The 6,225-nt window shown below is 43.9% G+C and overlaps 1 long non-coding RNA gene across 1 annotated transcript; it reads left to right on the top strand.

Annotated features, from left to right (window-relative positions):
* Positions 1-364: 364 nt before the first annotated feature.
* Positions 365-2,587, top strand: LOC119358810. The gene is made up of 4 exons (XR_005172306.1): positions 365-626; positions 1,758-1,976; positions 2,049-2,277; positions 2,375-2,587. It is a non-coding gene; the product is annotated as an uncharacterized LOC119358810 (long non-coding RNA).
* The last annotated feature ends 3,638 nt before the right edge of the window (positions 2,588-6,225 follow it).

The following is a 6,225-nucleotide window of genomic DNA, read 5'->3' as shown; positions in this document are numbered from 1 at the left end:
CGAAACTATGCTTATGTTTGTGACATTCATGTGGCATCTCATGCAGATAGATTTTATTATCCATTTCTGTAGCATGCAATGTTTATTTTCTTCTTTTGGTCCATAATCCCTCCTCAACGAAATATAAGAGTGTTTAGATCACTAAAGAAGTGATTTAAACGCTCTTATATTTCTTTACATATGGAGTACATGTCATCATTGTTGGATATACATGCAGACTTTCAGCGAGTTTTTGTTCTCGGACTTGGGATCCACAGTCCAAAGTTGATTGGTGGATCAAGTGAACTTGGTGCATCTCCATTCAAGCTGGAGTACAATTACCAGCCTGCTTGTTTAGCGCAGTCTCCACAATCATACAAGCAAATGAGCAGCTAGCGACCCAACACACAAAGTTTCTATCTTCTTATTTTCTATACAAGTAGCAGCTGGCGCAGCGGTGGTGTTGATGAATGACACCCAATGCAGAGGCGGCAGTTACCATAGGGAAGAGGTCAAGAACATCTAGCTCTTGTGGTGTTCCTCCTCATTATTGTCATCGCCATCAACAGCAACAATGACGACCGGCTCATGAGACAGCTACTAGAGAGGGAGCGAGGAAGGGGGAGACAGATCTTTCAGGTACAATGGTATGGCAACCATGTTCTGAACTATCAATTAGATTTGGTGCTAAGTCAGCATCATGTTTTATCCAATCTATCAAGCACCATAAGTTTCATGTCGAATGTGTTGTAGAAATGTTCTTCCATAAATATGGTTTTAGTCCTTCATATTTTAGTATCATTGTAAATTTATCCATACACATATCACTCTGAGAAACATTTTTAATTGGGGGAAGGAAGAATGGGAGAAAAGAAGAGTGCTTTGACATAAAAAAGGAAGTCGTCAATATAGCCCGTTGCAACGCACGGGCGTTCTACTAGGAGATGCAAGTGGAGTGGAATAATGAAAATACATTGCATCAAATACATTTTTGATTGTTACTGTAATTTTTTTTCTATACATGTGAAATTGGAAATGCATTATGCTTATGTTTGCAATCAGAAAAAAAATTAAAAGGCCCGTGACAACGCACGGGCATTGTACTAGGGAAACAAGTATTGACATTGTACTATGGAAACAAAACAAATAGACATGCAGACTAAGCTCCATATCCAAGGGATTTTGGTAGTACATGCCATGTTTATGCTCACTGTTGAATAGTTTGTATATAACTATTTATGCAATACTTGGATCATAGGAGCAATTCATTTTGTATATTTTGCTGGGGATTGTGCCTTGCAGTCAATTTATAGAAGGGTAAGATGTATCGCAATATCTTTGACTTGCATTCACTGTGATGTCAAGTAAGAAAATAGAATATATACTCTTTGAATTATATTTCTTTTTTTCGATGTCTCTGTCTTACTTATATAATCCAATTGGCATTCGCTAGAGTTTCTGTTGATGAAACATTTGTTTTGTGATGTGAGGAGGTTCTGTTTGTGACTTTGCAATCAATATTCGTAGATACGGTTCGTAGATCATGATATCTGCACAATCTCAATCTACTTCCTGTGACCATATATTGTATTAATGGGTTGTGTCAGGGTTATTTTATCAACTACTGGGTTGTTGATCTACATTACGGTTTAATTCTTACACGAATTAATGTTGACTCGATTCCCTGTAGTAGGTTGAGAGGCTTCTCCTCTCATGATTTACTATGATTAGTTTGCTTGGCTCCATGCTCCTCATGATTTCTTTGAATTTTTTTGTAGGATCTCGGTCAAAAATCACCTAAGGAAAATATGTTGTTCTTCTCTACAAGGGTTGCATGTGGAATTTGAGGAGAATCTGTGCACCAGCATCCGACTCCTTGATGTTGCTCTGATCATATTGTGTAAATATATTTCTAATAAAGCAATCGCCCGATGGTGTACATGTTATAAATAACAAGAATCATCAAGTGTGAGAGATGGCAACATCATGATGGGATGGTATGTACTGTTGTGCTCATCAATAGAGTTAGATCACTTTTCTGTCTGAGAGTCGATTTTTTTGTGCGGTAGATGGATTGACAAGTACCAAAGATTGATGCCAAGCAGAACTAAAACCTATCCATGGATTACCTTCAGTCCCGCATTCCAATCAACAACATTGGGCTGAGTGAGCGCGCGGGTGGCGCAAGAGGCAATGGGCAGCCGGTGGAGACTGAGTGGAGAGCGGCGGTGGCAAGGTCGAGAGGTTGGCACCAGCGGCGAGTAGGCAATTACCGTGACGGGCGAGCGGACGGGGCTTGTAAGTGTCACGATTGCATCACAATTGGAATAAAGTAAACAATGCATACTCGTGTGGCCATTGACTGATTTTGTGTGTTGTGTGCTTGTGTTAACAGCCAGCCAAATCAATCAGCCAAGGGCCATTATGTACGTGAGTGTGTTAGCTGTGGGTATATCTGAAGATTATTTCTCAACTCGGCATGTGGGTAGAGACTAAAAAGACAATGCCATGGTAGCATGGCAGACCTGGCAAGTGCTACGAACATCATGATATTCTTCCTTTTCTTAATTCCTTGATTTGAAAAATAATTTGCTCTGCATGTATAGGAACATAGCAGTCGGGCAAACGACACTTTGGCATCTTGATCTATCAAGGGAAATATTTTTTTTTTACTTTAGAAAATGTGGGTTCGGATTGGTCTCTTGAGTTATGGCTGGCTAATCGGAATAATTTTTCTATTTAAAAAATGTAGCAAATAGCATTTCATTAAAGATTGGTCTATTGAGTTATGGCTGGCTCATCGGAATAATTTTCCTATTTAAAAATGTAGCAAATATCATTTCATTAGAGATGGCTTTGCAGCAAAACGCAAATCACGCAAACCAAGCTATCGCCGCCTCGTCGCTCTCGCCGGGAGTGACAACAACCGCAGGTCTCTTCTTCGCCTTCTTAGTCGGCATCTCCTCCATCCGGATGCCCTGCAGCACGAGCCACTCCGCCACCGCCTGGGACTCGACCTCCAGGAAGTTTAGATCCGTCTTCGGCCATCCGGCACGCCACACCGCCACGTCGTAGGCACGAGAGGCCTCATCGGCGGTAGGATACGTGCCGAGCCACCAACGTTGCCCGGCATCGGAGAACTCCAGTCCAAAGTTCCATGAGGGCTTCGCCCTCATGCCGAAGAAACCGGACTTTCCCTTCGGCGTCTTCTTCGGCGCCATCGGGTAGCGGGCGACGGCCGAGCAGGGAGCGGGGCGGCAACGTGCGGCGCGGGGCGGAGGCGGACGGAGCGAGGCGGCAGCGTGTGGCGCGGGGCGGAAGCGGACGGAGCAGTGCGGCGGACGAACCGGAGAGGAGGCAGACGGAGCAGGGCCGGAGAGGAGGCGGACGGAGCAGGGCCAGAGGGGAGGCGGACGAAGCGGGGCCGGGCGAAGGATGGACCGGAGGCGGAGGCGGCCTGAGAGGAGGCGGGCGGGGTCGGGGCGGAGGCGAACGCGATGGGCAGCGCAGTGGCAGGCGGCGGCCTAAGCGGGGTGGAATCAGTGGTGGGGGTCTGGATCTATGGCGGGGCGAGACCTTAAAAAGTTAACATGTAACTCTTGCAAACTATTTTAAGAGCCCGTGGCAACGCACGGGCATTCTACTAGTAAAGCGTAGTGACTTGTCCTATAATTTATCTCTTGCCATCAAACACATGTTTCTCGCTTCTGTACTTGATACACAGGATCATGTGTCCAGTAAGTGAATACTGTCTACTACCGATCAGATCTACTTAGGCCCTGTTTGGTTCAGCTTTTATCGACGGATTCCGCTGCCGCGTAGCAGAATCTTAACCAAAGGGCGAATCCAGCAGATTTCGATTCCAGAAATCCGCTGCCAAAATCTGAACCAAAAGCGAAAGCAGCCCAGGACGTGCTTTCCAAAATCTGATTCCGTTGCGGGCCAAAATCTGAAAAAGCTGTATCAGCTGGTTTACCAAATGACCTACATTTTTTTTACATCATATTTTCCACAGTTGCTTTTAGAAATCCACAGCCGAACCAAACAGGGCCTTATATATTTGCTTTGCATTTCCATGTGGCTTTGCACAATGTCTGCTGCAGGGTTAGCTAAAATGAAACCATGTGTGGTACGGCTGGTCGCATGCTCGCGTTCACTCGGCAGGAGGAGCACGACCCTTCTCACGCACCTCTGAGGGGTGGCTAGCACATCCAGTCCCTAGAGTAGCCCACTCCGGCTGTCAGCCCTGTTCCCCAACGGTGAGCCGCCTCTAGGAACGCCGCCTTGGAGATGGTCGGAGCTCCGGCGCCTCCAACTCTAGCCCCCATCTTTACTCCGTCCAGGTTCACCTCTCTTTCTCTATCTCCGATGAAAACATCATTTTATTCTGGCGGGATGCTAAAGGTATGTGATGATGCAGCAAGTTCTGGATTTGTGCTTGGAGGCAAACTCAACCAAGGGACCTTTTCACAGTTTAAATCAAAATGGTGTGCTGAAGAGAAAAACCTTACTTTCGAAAGAGATTAAAATGGAATCTGCTTGGACTATGTTGACCATACAGGTTTGATTCGTATATAGTCTGAAGTTGGCTGTACCTGGATGGGTTACAGTTTGCTTCTTTCAAAAAGACGAGGTGTTCTCTCTAAAACAAATCTGTACCTGGATTTGTAGATAGTTTTTTTTATGTTTCTGTACATTGGCATGATCTCAAACAATTCTTAGGCCATAGGATTGTCATCATGTATGTTATTTAGTTATATAGAAAAACATAGCATAGGACAGTGCTGCTTCTAAACCCAGCTGTTAAATTCATCACCGAACAATTGAATCTGCTTTCAGCCTAACGTTCGATGAAGAAAGAGTCAATTATGTGTATATATGAGCACTGTTGTTATTCTTTTTTAAGATGAGCTCTACTGTTCACTTGATTCATTATGTTTTATAGGGAGAGGAGGCAAATGGTTGGGATGATCTGCATTGCCCCCAGCTGCACAAGATTCAGGGAATCACCATAGGTGTATTCTGTTTTTGCATGATATCAGCAATGTGACCATATATATTTATGTATTTCCTTCTTATTTACTTTTTTGTGATGCTTGCTGCAGCATTACATAACTGAATGTTGGTCTAAGATTGATAATTTTGTTGTCCATGAAGAACACATCATATTCTTCAACTTACTGAACAAGTTACTCACATCAGGTTCATGTGATGTGTCTTGTGAAGTGTCAAATGACGAGACGATCAAGTGAAGCTATCTAAGAGTATGCTTATGTGGAACTATATAAGTTCCTTATCTCGCTGCTGCTATGGCTTGCTGTTGCTATGTAATAAGTATGATGTTTGTATCCAGCGGCGAATCCAAGGGGCAGGCTTGGATGGGCTCAAGCCTGCCCTCCGAAATTAAAATCCAGCCTATCACAGCCCATCTCAGCCCAGTTTCAGCCCATCATAACCCAGTTTCAGCCTGTGTACTGAAGTTGAGCCTGCCCTTCAAATTCATCCTAGATTTGCTACTATTTGTATCTAACTTTACTCGCTTTTGGAATAAAATATATATTCGCATTTCCCATGAAATTCCAAATGAGAAGTTCTATTAACAAAATATGACCTACTTGCCTTGCATTTGGTATTAATTGCCTTGCCGTTTTGCCATGACTTTAATGAAAAGATCTTATACCAAGTAGCAACAATACTTGCTTTCGGTATATCCTTACTATGAGCCTTTCGCTTAGGCGCTGCCATTACACTTTAACGAGGCGCGCGAGTTATTGTGCTGGCTATACATACTTAGGTTGCCTCACTATTAAAGTATACCTGACACACACGCTTAGTCAAAGCGTTAGGACCGGGCACCGGGCGCCAGGTGGTGCGCTGCAGGTCTAGTACACATAAGAGAGTCATCCCATTAATTTATTTATCATAATACGTAATCATGTCATCTCATTTATGAATAAGATAAAACCCACCTCAACATCGGCAATGCTACACGTACAAACACTTTACAGGCTTTTACAGGATGGTTAATCTTCATTGGCCAACAGGTGAGCGGGACGGTCCACCCCTCTAAAAATCAGGAAAGGGGGGGAGGTTTGTGATTGGTTGTTAGATGAAAAGTACCTGTAAATCTTTGTATGTCTAGCATTTTTGCCTCAACATGCAAGAGTAATGCTAGACGCACGTGATGTTTACAGGGGATTTACGGGATGGTTAAGATTGATTGGCTGAGAACTCATTAGTTAGTGG

The sequence above is a fragment of the Triticum dicoccoides genome, chromosome 2A, assembly GCF_002162155.2.
Source record: "Triticum dicoccoides isolate Atlit2015 ecotype Zavitan chromosome 2A, WEW_v2.0, whole genome shotgun sequence".
In the NCBI taxonomy this organism is placed as follows: Eukaryota; Viridiplantae; Streptophyta; class Magnoliopsida; order Poales; family Poaceae; genus Triticum; species Triticum dicoccoides.
The sequence above is the reverse complement of the archived record's forward strand: the minus strand, read 5'-3'. Positions and strand labels throughout refer to the sequence as shown.